The following is a 15,877-nucleotide window of genomic DNA, read 5'->3' as shown; positions in this document are numbered from 1 at the left end:
CGACATTGTCTATCTCCTATTTGGCCAATGGAATGTTCTGAAAACGCGTTTCAGGCTATAACTCCCACACCGAAGCTCCCACAGTCAAAACCTTTAGATCCACATGTTGTTCACGGTAGCGTTTTGAATACTTGCTTCGCGTTGTGCCGGCGAAACGCACATTCCTTGTCGCGTTGTGCCGGCGAAATGCACACTTCTTGGACCCCTGCATAACTGCTTGCAGTTCTAGTTATTATTATTATTATACTACCTCCCCGTGAAAATGGAACCACAGCCCAAACCGTAAATGGTGCACACGCGCCAATTGCATGACTAGAACCAGGTACGGCACCGCTACTCAGATAACCAAATTCAGACACGCCGGCCACTAGGTGGCGCTATACCAAGGAAAGATGCGTTTGGGGCTATAACTCCCACACCGAACCTCCCACAGTCAAAATCTTGTAACCACATATTCACTGGAGTCTGCTGCATCTTTTGGCATAGGCCACGCCCATTTGCGTCCATAATTTTTTTTCGCAAAATCGCGAAAACCGCAAAACTGTTTTTTCCCTACTCCTCCCACATTTCTTGACCAATCGACACCAAACTTTGCACACGGCATCTTCAGACGCACACGCAAAGAAAGCTCGAACACTTTTTTGATCCGACCCTCGACGACGAAACGGTAGCGTTTTGAACATTGGTTTATTAGCTACGTTTTACGCCGAAACGCAAAAATTCTAAAAATACCAAAATTAGACATCGGATCAAGCCCAAATTTTAGACACATGTCGGTGTTACCCTTAATGGCGTTCAATAAAAAAAACGGAATTTTTCGCCATTAGAGGGCGCAATAAACGAGGAAATTGTATATCTTCTAATTGGCAAAAGGAATGTTCTTCAAACTCAAGGGAAACCATCAAGGGGCAAACCCGAGTCTATATAGAAAATATGGCCAAGAATTATTAATGTGGGCGGGAGTTTTTGGCAAAGGAAAATTGTCTTGGGAAAATTTCGCCGCAAGGCGGCGCCAAAAAACCACGACATTGTCTATCTCCTATTTGGCCAATGTTCTGAAAACGCGTTTTAGGCTATAACTCCCACACCGAAGCTCCCACAGTCAAAACCTTTATATCCACATGTTGTTCACGGTAGCGTTTTGAATACTTGCTTCGCGTTGTGCCGGCGAAACGCACATTTCTTGTCGCGTTGTGCCGGCGAAATGCACACTTCTTGGACCCCTGCATAACTGCTTGCAGTTCTAGTTATACTTCCTTCGTTAGAAGTGGTACTACAGCCCAAACCGTAAATGGTGCACACAAGCCAATTACATGACTAGATCCAGGTCCGTGAGGTGACGGCAGACGACAAAATCCAGACATGCCGGCCACTAGGTGGCGCTATACCAAGGAATACGCGTTTGGGGCTATAACTCCCACACCGAACCTCCCAGAGTCAAAAACTTGTACCCACATATTCACTGGAGTCTGCTGCATCTTTTGACATAGGCCACGCCCATTTGCGTCTACAATTTTTTTTCGCAAAATCGCGAAAACCGCAAAACTGTTTTTTCGCTACTCCTCCCACATTTCTTGACCAATCGACACCAAACTTTGCACACGGCATCTTCAGACGCACACGCAAAGAAATGATAGACAGTTTTTTGATCCGACCTTCGACGACGAAACGGTAGAGTTTTGAATATTTGTTTATTAGCTAAATTAGACGTGGAAAATTAAAAATCCAAAAAAATCCAAAATTAGACATCGAATCGAGTCCAAATTCTACACACATGTTGGTGCTAACCTTAATGACGTTCGATAAAAAATTCGAAAAAATTCGCCATTAGGGGGCGCAATAAACGAGGAAATTGTATATCTTCTAATTGGCCAAAGGAATGTTCTTCAAACTCAAGGGAAACCATCAAGGGGCACACCCGAGTCTATATAGAAAATATGGCCAAGAATTATTAATATGGGCGGGAGTTATTTGGCAAAGGAAAATTGTCTTTGGAAAATTTCGCCACAGGGCGGCGCCAAAAAACGACGACATTGTCTATCTCCTATTTGGCCAATGGAATGTTCTGGAAACGCGTTTTAGGCTATAACTCCCACACCGAAGCTCCCACAGTCAAAACCTTTATATCCACATGTTGTTCACGGTAGCGTTTTGAATACTTGCTTCGCGTTGTGCCGGCGAAATGCACATTTCTTGTCGCGTTGTGCCGGCGAAATGCACACTTCTTGGACCCCTGCATAACTGCTTGCAGTTCTAGTTAGGGGTCCAAGCCAACAGGTTGGATCCCTATTGTTTTTGTAAGGATTATTAGGGGTCCAAGCCAACAGGTTGGATCCCTATTGTTTTTGTAAGGATTTTTATTTTTAGGGGTCCAAGCCAACAGGTTGGATCCCTATTGTTTTTGTAAGGATTATTATTATTATACTATACGCCTTAGAAGTGGTACCACAGCCCAAACCGTAAATGGTGCCGACACGCCAATTGCATGACTAGATCCAGGTCCGGCACCGCTACTCAGATAACCAAATCCAGACACGCCGGCCACTAGGTGGCGCTATACCAAGGACAGACGCGTTTGGGGCTATAACTCCCACACCGAACCTCCCAGAGTCCAAAAACTTGTACACACAGATGCACTGGAGTCTGCTGCATCTTTTGGCCTAGGCCACGCCCATTTGCGTCTAGGAATATTTTTCGCTATATCGCGAAAACCGCAAAAATGTTTTTTCGCTACTCCTCCCACATTTCTCGACCAATTGACACAAAACTTTGCACACGACATCGTCAGACCTACACGAAAAGAATTCCTGCATTACTTTTTTGATCCGTCCTTCGATAACGAAACGGTAGCGTTTTGAATATTGGTTTATTAGCTAAATTAGACGTGGAATATCAAAAATCCAAAGAAATCAAAAATTAGACATCGGATCCAGTCCACATTTTACACACATGTTGGTGCTAACCTTAATGTCGTTCGATAAAAATTTCGGAAAATTTCGCCATTAGGGGGCGCAATAAACGAGGAAATTGTATATCTTCTACAAAATTTCGCCGCGAAAACGCTACACTGACTACTCGCTACTCCTACCACAGTCAAATCCTTTGTATCCACAGGTTCAGGGTAGCGTTTTGAACACATGCTTCGCTTTGTGCCGGCGAAACGCACATTTCTTGTCGCGTTGTGCCGGCGAAATGCACACTTCTTGGACCCCTGCATAACTGCTTGCAGTTCTAGTTAGGGGTCCAAGCCAACAGGTTGGATCCCTATTGTTTTTGTAAGGATTATTATTATTATTATTATTATTATTCCAGCACTAAAAGTGTGCCCACACCCCAAACCGTAAATGGTGCGGACACGCGAATTGCATGACTAGATCCAGGTCCGTGAACACTACGCAGACGACAAAATCCAGACACGCCGGCCACTAGGTGGCGCTATACCAAGGAATACGCGTTTGGGGCTATAACTCCCACACCGAACCTCCCACAGTCAAAAACTTGTACGCACATATTCACTGGAGTCTGCTGCATCTTTTGGCATAGGCCACGCCCATTTGCGTCTAGAATTTTTTTTCGCAAAATCGCGAAAACCGCAAAACTGTTTTTTACCTACTCCTCCCACATTTCTCGACCAATCAACACCAAACTTTGCACACGACATCTTCAGACGCACACGAAAAGAAAACCTCAAACACTTTTTGATCCGACCTTCGATTACGAAACGGTAGCATTTTGAATATTTGTTTATTAGCTACGTTTTACGTTGAAAATCAAAAATCCAGAAAAATACCACAATTAGACATCGGATCAAGTCCAAATTTTACACACATGTCGGTGCTACCCTTAATGGCGTTCAATAAAAATATCGGAATATTTTGCCATTAGGGGGCGCAATAAACGAGGAAATTGTATATCTTCTAATAGGCCCGAGGAATGTTCTTCAAACTATAAGGGAACCATCAAGGGGCTAACCCGAGTCTATATAAAAAATATGGCCAAGAATTATTAATGTGGGCGGGAGTTATTTGGCAAAGGAAAATTGTCTTTGGAAAATTTAGCCACAAGGGGGCGCAAATACACGATTTTGCACCATTCCAATACTTTCAGGGCACTAGTCATCATATCTTCCACTCCATGAAACACATGTTAATGCTCAGTAGTACACATATTCTTTAATGTATTTGCATTGTACTAATATGCATTCATTTTCAATGGGTATCAATGTGTCTGAAACAGGTGCATCCCAATTTTTTCAACATTAACATTAGTCATTAGATGGCCTTTAGAAAAATGTTTTGGGGGGGGAAGTGGCTGTGTGTGTCACTAATTCACAGATGGGATAAATGCAGTGACCAAATTCCATTCCTTGTATGTGTGAGCATACTTGGCAAAAAAAGCTGATTGTAATTCAATAGGCCCCTGTGGCACGGCCTATGCTTTTGTCCTTAATGGCATTTTTTCCCCCTTGCATTACTTTAAGTAGTTTTCAAACCAGTACTTTTATACTTTTACTTAAGTAAAAAGCTTGAGTTGATATTTCATTTATTTTTAAACGTTAGTATCTATAATTCTACTTGAGTAATGATTGTGAATACTTTTGACACCTCTGGATGTCAATTTGTGTAAATTAAGTGTAATAAATATGCATTCATTTTTATTACAATATGAAATGTTTTTCATTTTTTATTCACGCTTAACACATCACTCTTAACACATCACTCTATTTACACTCCATTTACATTGTCCTCTGTTTCCGTTTTCAGGGGCTTGGTAGTAGATCTGCAAAATGTAAAGAGCAAAGTCATTAATTAGTATTTTGGATTGATCTCTAACCAAATTAAATCACATAGCCATAATATAATTATACGGTCGTGCTGTCCAGGTTGTAATAATACGGTCGTGCTGTCCAGGTTGTCCAGTTCTAGATAGGAATTAAGACAAACGTTATTAATTAGTAATTTGGAATGATCTCTAACCAAATTAAATCACATAGCCATAATATAATTATGGCCGTTTATCAATATTAAGTATTTGGATTGATCTCTAACCAAATAAAATCACATAGCCATAATATAATTATGGCCGTTTATCAATATTAAGTATTGTCATACCTTGGGAGGCGTTCGTGCAGCGGAGGTCATCAAGTTCTAGATAGGAATGAGAGTCATGTTAATATTCCATTTGTAATCGTCATTTGGATTGGGATGCACATTTTGTAAGCTAGGTTAATAAATGAGTTGGTAAATATAGTCTAATGGGTACAATCATAAGACTTGAAATCTCCAACCAAATTAGGGGTCCAAGCCAACAGGTTGGATCCCTATTGTTTTTGTAAGGATTATTATTATTATACTATACGCCTTAGAAGTGGTACCACAGCCCAAACCGTAAATGGTGCCGACACGCCAATTGCATGACTAGATCCAGGTCCGGCACCGCTACTCAGATAACCAAATCCAGACACGCCGGCCACTAGGTGGCGCTATACCAAGGACAGACGCGTTTGGGGCTATAACTCCCACACCGAACCTCCCAGAGTCCAAAAACTTGTACACACAGATGCACTGGAGTCTGCTGCATCTTTTGGCCTAGGCCACGCCCATTTGCGTCTAGGAATATTTTTCGCTATATCGCGAAAACCGCAAAAATGTTTTTTCGCTACTCCTCCCACATTTCTCGACCAATTGACACAAAACTTTGCACACGACATCGTCAGACCTACACGAAAAGAATTCCTGCATTACTTTTTTGATCCGTCCTTCGATAACGAAACGGTAGCGTTTTGAATATTGGTTTATTAGCTAAATTAGACGTGGAATATCAAAAATCCAAAGAAATCAAAAATTAGACATCGGATCCAGTCCACATTTTACACACATGTTGGTGCTAACCTTAATGTCGTTCGATAAAAATTTCGGAAAATTTCGCCATTAGGGGGCGCAATAAACGAGGAAATTGTATATCTTCTACAAAATTTCGCCGCGAAAACGCTACACTGACTACTCGCTACTCCTACCACAGTCAAATCCTTTGTATCCACAGGTTCAGGGTAGCGTTTTGAACACATGCTTCGCTTTGTGCCGGCGAAACGCACATTTCTTGTCGCGTTGTGCCGGCGAAATGCACACTTCTTGGACCCCTGCATAACTGCTTGCAGTTCTAGTTATTATACTTCCCGCGCTAAAAGTGGGCCCACAGCCCAAACCGTAAATGGTGCGGACATGCCAATAGCATGACTAGATTCAGGTCCGGCACCGCTACTCAGATAACAAAATCCAGACACGCCGGTCACTAGGTGGCGCTATACCAAGGAATACGCGTTTGGGGCTATAACTCCCACACCGAACCTCCCACATTCAAAAACTTGTACCCACATATTCACTGGAGTCTGCTGCATCTTTTGGCATAGGCCACGCCCATTTGCGTCTAAATTTTTTTTTCGCAAAATCGCGAAAACCGCAAAACAGTTTTATCGCTACTCCTCCCACATTTCTCGACCAATTGACACAAAACTTTGCAAACGGCATCTTCAGACCTACACGAAAATAATTCCTGCATTACTTTTTTGATCCGACCTTCGATGACGAAAGGGTAGCGTTTTGAATATTGGTATATTAGCTAAATTAGACGTGGAAAATCCAAAATCCAAAAAAATCCAGAATTAGACATCGGATCGAGTCCAAATTTTTCACACATGTCGGTGCTACCCTTAATGGCGTTCAATAAAAATATCGGAAAATTACGCCCTAAGGGGGCGCAATAAACGAGGAAATTGTATATCTTGTAATTGGCCTGAGGAATGTTCTTCAAACTATAAGCGAACCATCAAGGGGCAAACCCGAGTCTATATAGAAAATATGGCCAAGAATTATTAATGTGGGCGGGAGTTATTTGGCAAAGGAAAATTGTCTTTGGAAAATTTCGCCACAGGGTGGCGCCAAAAAACGACGACATTGTCTATCTCCTATTTGGCCAATGTTCGGAAAACGCGTTTTAGGCTATAACTCCCACACCGAAGCTCCCACAGTCAAAGCCTTTATATCCACATGTTGTTCACGGTAGCGTTTTCAATACTTGCTTCGCGTTGTGCCGGCGAAACGCACATTTCTTGTCGCGTTGTGCCGGCGAAATGCACACTTCTTGGACCCCTGCATAACTGCTTGCAGTTCTAGTTAGGGGTCCAAGCCAACAGGTTGGATCCCTATTGTTTTTGTAAGGATTATTATTATTATTATTATTATTATTCCAGCACTAAAAGTGTGCCCACACCCCAAACCGTAAATGGTGCGGACACGCGAATTGCATGACTAGATCCAGGTCCGTGAACACTACGCAGACGACAAAATCCAGACACGCCGGCCACTAGGTGGCGCTATACCAAGGAATACGCGTTTGGGGCTATAACTCCCACACCGAACCTCCCACAGTCAAAAACTTGTACGCACATATTCACTGGAGTCTGCTGCATCTTTTGGCATAGGCCACGCCCATTTGCGTCTAGAATTTTTTTTTCGCAAAATCGCGAAAACCGCAAAACTGTTTTTTCCCTACTCCTCCCACATTTCTCGACCAATCAACACCAAACTTTGCACACGACATCTTCAGACGCACACGAAAAGAAAAACTCAAACACTTTTTGATCCGACCTTCGATTACGAAACGGTAGCATTTTGAATATTTGTTTATTAGCTACGTTTTACGTTGAAAATCAAAAATCCAGAAAAATACCACAATTAGACATCGGATCAAGTCCAAATTTTACACACATGTCGGTGCTACCCTTAATGGCGTTCAATAAAAATATCGGAATATTTTGCCATTAGGGGGCGCAATAAACGAGGAAATTGTATATCTTCTAATAGGCCCGAGGAATGTTCTTCAAACTATAAGGGAACCATCAAGGGGCTAACCCGAGTCTATATAAAAAATATGGCCAAGAATTATTAATGTGGGCGGGAGTTATTTGGCAAAGGAAAATTGTCTTTGGAAAATTTAGCCACAAGGGGGCGCAAATACACGATTTTGCACCATTCCAATACTTTCAGGGCACTAGTCATCATATCTTCCACTCCATGAAACACATGTTAATGCTCAGTAGTACACATATTCTTTAATGTATTTGCATTGTACTAATATGCATTCATTTTCAATGGGTATCAATGTGTCTGAAACAGGTGCATCCCAATTTTTTCAACATTAACATTAGTCATTAGATGGCCTTTAGAAAAATGTTTTGGGGGGGGAAGTGGCTGTGTGTGTCACTAATTCACAGATGGGATAAATGCAGTGACCAAATTCCATTCCTTGTATGTGTGAGCATACTTGGCAAAAAAAGCTGATTGTAATTCAATAGGCCCCTGTGGCACGGCCTATGCTTTTGTCCTTAATGGCATTTTTTCCCCCTTGCATTACTTTAAGTAGTTTTCAAACCAGTACTTTTATACTTTTACTTAAGTAAAAAGCTTGAGTTGATATTTCATTTATTTTTAAACGTTAGTATCTATAATTCTACTTGAGTAATGATTGTGAATACTTTTGACACCTCTGGATGTCAATTTGTGTAAATTAAGTGTAATAAATATGCATTCATTTTTATTACAATATGAAATGTTTTTCATTTTTTATTCACGCTTAACACATCACTCTTAACACATCACTCTATTTACACTCCATTTACATTGTCCTCTGTTTCCGTTTTCAGGGGCTTGGTAGTAGATCTGCAAAATGTAAAGAGCAAAGTCATTAATTAGTATTTTGGATTGATCTCTAACCAAATTAAATCACATAGCCATAATATAATTATACGGTCGTGCTGTCCAGGTTGTAATAATACGGTCGTGCTGTCCAGGTTGTCCAGTTCTAGATAGGAATTAAGACAAACGTTATTAATTAGTAATTTGGAATGATCTCTAACCAAATTAAATCACATAGCCATAATATAATTATGGCCGTTTATCAATATTAAGTATTTGGATTGATCTCTAACCAAATAAAATCACATAGCCATAATATAATTATGGCCGTTTATCAATATTAAGTATTGTCATACCTTGGGAGGCGTTCGTGCAGCGGAGGTCATCAAGTTCTAGATAGGAATGAGAGTCATGTTAATATTCCATTTGTAATCGTCATTTGGATTGGGATGCACATTTTGTAAGCTAGGTTAATAAATGAGTTGGTAAATATAGTCTAATGGGTACAATCATAAGACTTGAAATCTCCAACCAAATTAGGGGTCCAAGCCAACAGGTTGGATCCCTATTGTTTTTGTAAGGATTATTATTAGGGGTCCAAGCCAACAGGTTGGATCCCTATTGTTTTTGTAAGGATTATTCCTATTATTATTATTATTCTTACCCCCCTAAAAGTGGGCCCACACCCCAAACCGTAAATGGTGCCGACACGCAAATGGCATGACTAGGTCCAGATCTGTTCGGACTAAGCAGACGACAAAATCCAGACCTGCCGGCCACTAGGTGGCGCTATAACAAAAAAATCGCGTTTGGGGCTATAACTCCCACACCGAACCTCCCACATTCAAAACCTTGAACACACAGATTCACTGGAGTCTGATGCATCTTTTGGCATAGGCCACGCCCATTTGCGTCCATAATTTTTTTTCGCAATATCGCGAAAACCGCAAAACTGTTTTTTCCCTACTCCGCCCACATTTCTTGACCAATCGACACCAAACTTTGCACACGACATCGTCAGACGCACACGAAAAGAAAAACTATATACTTTTTTGATCCGACCTTCGACTACGAAACGGTAGCGTTTTGAATATTGCTTTATTAGCTACGTTTTACGTCGATACGCAAAAATTCAGAAAATACCAAAATTAGACATCGGATCAAGTCCAAATTTTAGACACATGTCGGTGCTACCCTTAATGGCGTTCGATAAAAAAATCGGAAAATTTTGCCATTAGGGGGCGCAATAAACGAGGAAATTGTATATCTTCTAATTGGCAAAAGGAATGTTCTTCAAACTATGAGGGAACCATCAAGGGGCAAACCCGAGTCTATATAAAAATTATGGTCAAGAATTATTGATGTGGGCGGGAGTTATTTGGAAAAGGAAAATTCTCTTTTGAAAATTTCGCCACAGGGCGGCGCCAAAAAACGACGACATTGTCTATCTCCTATTTGGCCAATGTTCTGAAAACGCGTTTTAGGCTATAACTCCCACACCGAAGCTCCCACAGTCAAAACCTTTATATCCACATGTTGTTCACGGTAGCGTTTTGAATACTTGCTTCGCATTGTGCCGGCGAAACGCACATTTCTCGTCGCGTTGTGCCGGCGAAATGCACACTTCTTGGACCCCTGCATAACTGCTTGCAGTTCTAGTTATTCTTATACTTCCTACCAAGAAAGTGGTACTACAGCCCAAACCGTAAATGGTGCACACACGCCAATTACATGACTAGATCCAGGTACGTGAAGACTATGCAGTCGACCAAATCCAGACATGCCGGCCACTAGGTGGCGCTATACCAGGGAATACGCGTTTGGGGCTATAACTCCCACACCGAACGTACCAGAGTCCAAAAACTTGTACACACAGATGCACTGGAGTCTGCTGCATCTTTTGGCATAGGCCACGCCCATTTGCGTCTAGAATTTTTTTTCGCAAAATCGCGAAAACCGCAAAACAGTTTTTTCGCTACTCCTCCAGCATTTCTTGACCAATCAACACCAAACTTGGCTCACGGCATCTTCAGACGCACACGCAAAGAAACCCTCTGACAGTTTTTTGATCCGACTTTCGACGACGAAACGGTAGCGTTTTGAATATTGGTTTATTAGCTAAATTTGACGTGGAAAATCAAAAATCAAAAAAAACCAAAATTAGACATCGGATCGAGTCCACATTTTACACACATGTCGGGGCTAGCCTTAATGTCGTTCGATAAAAAATTCGGAAAATTTCGCCATTAGGGGGCGCAATAAACGAGGAAATTGTATATCTTCTAAAAAATTTCGCCGCGAAAACGCTACACTGACTTCTCGCTACTCCTACCACAGTCAAATCCTTTGTATCCACAGGTTCAGGGTAGCGTTTTGAACACATGCTTCGCGTTGTGCCGGCGAAACGCACATTTCTTGTCGCGTTGTGCCGGCGAAATGCACACTTCTTGGACCCCTGCATAACTGCTTGCAGTTCTAGTTATTATACTATACGCCTTAGAAGTGGTACCACAGCCCAAACCGTAAATGGTGCCGACACGCCAATTGCATGACTAGATCCAGGTCCGGCACCGCTACTCAGATAACCAAATCCAGACACGCCGGCCACTAGGTGGCGCTATACCAAGGACAGACGCGTTTGGGGCTATAACTCCCACACCGAACCTCCCAGAGTCCAAAAACTTGTACACACAGATGCACTGGAGTCTGCTGCATCTTTTGGCCTAGGCCACGCCCATTTGCGTCTAGGAATATTTTTCGCTATATCGCGAAAACCGCAAAAATGTTTTTTCGCTACTCCTCCCACATTTCTCGACCAATTGACACAAAACTTTGCACACGACATCGTCAGACCTACACGAAAAGAATTCCTGCATTACTTTTTTGATCCGTCCTTCGATAACGAAACGGTAGCGTTTTGAATATTGGTTTATTAGCTAAATTAGACGTGGAATATCAAAAATCCAAAGAAATCAAAAATTAGACATCGGATCCAGTCCACATTTTACACACATGTTGGTGCTAACCTTAATGTCGTTCGATAAAAATTTCGGAAAATTTCGCCATTAGGGGGCGCAATAAACGAGGAAATTGTATATCTTCTACAAAATTTCGCCGCGAAAACGCTACACTGACTACTCGCTACTCCTACCACAGTCAAATCCTTTGTATCCACAGGTTCAGGGTAGCGTTTTGAACACATGCTTCGCTTTGTGCCGGCGAAACGCACATTTCTTGTCGCGTTGTGCCGGCGAAATGCACACTTCTTGGACCCCTGCATAACTGCTTGCAGTTCTAGTTATTATACTTCCCGCGCTAAAAGTGGGCCCACAGCCCAAACCGTAAATGGTGCGGACATGCCAATAGCATGACTAGATTCAGGTCCGGCACCGCTACTCAGATAACAAAATCCAGACACGCCGGTCACTAGGTGGCGCTATACCAAGGAATACGCGTTTGGGGCTATAACTCCCACACCGAACCTCCCACATTCAAAAACTTGTACCCACATATTCACTGGAGTCTGCTGCATCTTTTGGCATAGGCCACGCCCATTTGCGTCTAAATTTTTTTTTCGCAAAATCGCGAAAACCGCAAAACAGTTTTATCGCTACTCCTCCCACATTTCTCGACCAATTGACACAAAACTTTGCAAACGGCATCTTCAGACCTACACGAAAATAATTCCTGCATTACTTTTTTGATCCGACCTTCGATGACGAAAGGGTAGCGTTTTGAATATTGGTATATTAGCTAAATTAGACGTGGAAAATCCAAAATCCAAAAAAATCCAGAATTAGACATCGGATCGAGTCCAAATTTTTCACACATGTCGGTGCTACCCTTAATGGCGTTCAATAAAAATATCGGAAAATTACGCCCTAAGGGGGCGCAATAAACGAGGAAATTGTATATCTTGTAATTGGCCTGAGGAATGTTCTTCAAACTATAAGCGAACCATCAAGGGGCAAACCCGAGTCTATATAGAAAATATGGCCAAGAATTATTAATGTGGGCGGGAGTTATTTGGCAAAGGAAAATTGTCTTTGGAAAATTTCGCCACAGGGTGGCGCCAAAAAACGACGACATTGTCTATCTCCTATTTGGCCAATGTTCGGAAAACGCGTTTTAGGCTATAACTCCCACACCGAAGCTCCCACAGTCAAAGCCTTTATATCCACATGTTGTTCACGGTAGCGTTTTCAATACTTGCTTCGCGTTGTGCCGGCGAAACGCACATTTCTTGTCGCGTTGTGCCGGCGAAATGCACACTTCTTGGACCCCTGCATAACTGCTTGCAGTTCTAGTTAGGGGTCCAAGCCAACAGGTTGGATCCCTATTGTTTTTGTAAGGATTATTATTATTATTATTATTATTATTCCAGCACTAAAAGTGTGCCCACACCCCAAACCGTAAATGGTGCGGACACGCGAATTGCATGACTAGATCCAGGTCCGTGAACACTACGCAGACGACAAAATCCAGACACGCCGGCCACTAGGTGGCGCTATACCAAGGAATACGCGTTTGGGGCTATAACTCCCACACCGAACCTCCCACAGTCAAAAACTTGTACGCACATATTCACTGGAGTCTGCTGCATCTTTTGGCATAGGCCACGCCCATTTGCGTCTAGAATTTTTTTTCGCAAAATCGCGAAAACCGCAAAACTGTTTTTTACCTACTCCTCCCACATTTCTCGACCAATCAACACCAAACTTTGCACACGACATCTTCAGACGCACACGAAAAGAAAACCTCAAACACTTTTTGATCCGACCTTCGATTACGAAACGGTAGCATTTTGAATATTTGTTTATTAGCTACGTTTTACGTTGAAAATCAAAAATCCAGAAAAATACCACAATTAGACATCGGATCAAGTCCAAATTTTACACACATGTCGGTGCTACCCTTAATGGCGTTCAATAAAAATATCGGAATATTTTGCCATTAGGGGGCGCAATAAACGAGGAAATTGTATATCTTCTAATAGGCCCGAGGAATGTTCTTCAAACTATAAGGGAACCATCAAGGGGCTAACCCGAGTCTATATAAAAAATATGGCCAAGAATTATTAATGTGGGCGGGAGTTATTTGGCAAAGGAAAATTGTCTTTGGAAAATTTAGCCACAAGGGGGCGCAAATACACGATTTTGCACCATTCCAATACTTTCAGGGCACTAGTCATCATATCTTCCACTCCATGAAACACATGTTAATGCTCAGTAGTACACATATTCTTTAATGTATTTGCATTGTACTAATATGCATTCATTTTCAATGGGTATCAATGTGTCTGAAACAGGTGCATCCCAATTTTTTCAACATTAACATTAGTCATTAGATGGCCTTTAGAAAAATGTTTTGGGGGGGGAAGTGGCTGTGTGTGTCACTAATTCACAGATGGGATAAATGCAGTGACCAAATTCCATTCCTTGTATGTGTGAGCATACTTGGCAAAAAAAGCTGATTGTAATTCAATAGGCCCCTGTGGCACGGCCTATGCTTTTGTCCTTAATGGCATTTTTTCCCCCTTGCATTACTTTAAGTAGTTTTCAAACCAGTACTTTTATACTTTTACTTAAGTAAAAAGCTTGAGTTGATATTTCATTTATTTTTAAACGTTAGTATCTATAATTCTACTTGAGTAATGATTGTGAATACTTTTGACACCTCTGGATGTCAATTTGTGTAAATTAAGTGTAATAAATATGCATTCATTTTTATTACAATATGAAATGTTTTTCATTTTTTATTCACGCTTAACACATCACTCTTAACACATCACTCTATTTACACTCCATTTACATTGTCCTCTGTTTCCGTTTTCAGGGGCTTGGTAGTAGATCTGCAAAATGTAAAGAGCAAAGTCATTAATTAGTATTTTGGATTGATCTCTAACCAAATTAAATCACATAGCCATAATATAATTATACGGTCGTGCTGTCCAGGTTGTAATAATACGGTCGTGCTGTCCAGGTTGTCCAGTTCTAGATAGGAATTAAGACAAACGTTATTAATTAGTAATTTGGAATGATCTCTAACCAAATTAAATCACATAGCCATAATATAATTATGGCCGTTTATCAATATTAAGTATTTGGATTGATCTCTAACCAAATAAAATCACATAGCCATAATATAATTATGGCCGTTTATCAATATTAAGTATTGTCATACCTTGGGAGGCGTTCGTGCAGCGGAGGTCATCAAGTTCTAGATAGGAATGAGAGTCATGTTAATATTCCATTTGTAATCGTCATTTGGATTGGGATGCACATTTTGTAAGCTAGGTTAATAAATGAGTTGGTAAATATAGTCTAATGGGTACAATCATAAGACTTGAAATCTCCAACCAAATTAAAACACATAAGCATAATATAAAGAGAAACTCATCTACAACATCTGTAGAGGTGTGGGCGTGTCATACTCCCATGGTGCTTCGCGAGTTGCAATGACTATCGTCAGCGACGCACGGCTCGTCGTCTCACTCTGATCGGATTTTCTCTGCTTGAGACATCTTTGTTCAGATAGACCCTTTTGCTCTCCTTTCCACGGATTAATATTGTGAGCGGATTCTTTCGAGTACGTTCTGTCTTTCAACTTTGCGGTTCAACCAAAGAAGTTCGTTGTCAAGGTAAGTCCTTATGCAATGGATAATTATGTTTATTGTATTACGTTGGCATGGTTGCTTTGGCGGTTTGCTTTTGATGCAGTAATGGCAAGCAAAGGATTTGCGACAAAACATTAAAGCCCGTGGATCCTGTATATATATTATTTGGATGCCATACGGCGGCGTCTAGGCCGCCATTTTGCCACAGAAAAGCTTTGTGGTGGGATCTGTTGTAGCGGACTTAAGTCAGTGACGCTGTATGTATAATACAAAACACACTGAAGGCATGATATTTTGTCGCAAATCCTTTGCTATATAGTGTTCATTATTTAACTCTCGAAACGACAAAACGTGGGATCATCTGAAATGGATATTTATGTTTATTGCCATACGGCGGCGTCTAGGCCGCCATTTTGCGATCTGCACAAACGCTAATACTCCTTTCTCGCTGAAATCTTGACGGATTTACAAACAGTTTGGTTTCTTACAAACGCAGCTTTTCTCTTCGGCAGTGATGTTGATAGGTTTTTAATGTAGGGTTAGGGTTGTAGTTGTTTTGGTAGCGGCT

General features: G+C 41.4%; 3 long non-coding RNA genes across 3 annotated transcripts; all 3 read right to left on the bottom strand.

The window, feature by feature from the left end:
* Nucleotides 1-4,665: 4,665 nt before the first annotated feature.
* Nucleotides 4,666-5,282, bottom strand: LOC115541623 (uncharacterized). Its single transcript, XR_003976393.1, has 3 exons — nucleotides 5,112-5,282; nucleotides 4,868-4,921; nucleotides 4,666-4,779 (listed from the first exon to the last, which is right to left on the bottom strand). It is a non-coding gene; the product is annotated as an uncharacterized LOC115541623 (long non-coding RNA).
* A 3,321-nt stretch (nucleotides 5,283-8,603) lies between these two features.
* LOC115541622 (uncharacterized) lies at nucleotides 8,604-9,220 on the bottom strand. Its single transcript, XR_003976391.1, has 3 exons — nucleotides 9,050-9,220; nucleotides 8,806-8,859; nucleotides 8,604-8,717 (listed from the first exon to the last, which is right to left on the bottom strand). It is a non-coding gene; the product is annotated as an uncharacterized LOC115541622 (long non-coding RNA).
* Nucleotides 9,221-14,430: 5,210 nt separating this feature from the next.
* LOC115541620 (uncharacterized) lies at nucleotides 14,431-15,751 on the bottom strand. The gene is made up of 3 exons (XR_003976389.1): nucleotides 14,877-15,751; nucleotides 14,633-14,686; nucleotides 14,431-14,544 (listed from the first exon to the last, which is right to left on the bottom strand). It is a non-coding gene; the product is annotated as an uncharacterized LOC115541620 (long non-coding RNA).
* Between the last annotated feature and the right edge of the window lie 126 nt (nucleotides 15,752-15,877).

This window comes from Gadus morhua, chromosome 4 (genome assembly GCF_902167405.1).
Source record: "Gadus morhua chromosome 4, gadMor3.0, whole genome shotgun sequence".
Taxonomy (NCBI): Eukaryota; Metazoa; Chordata; class Actinopteri; order Gadiformes; family Gadidae; genus Gadus; species Gadus morhua.
This window is presented reverse-complemented; position numbering and strand designations above follow the sequence as displayed.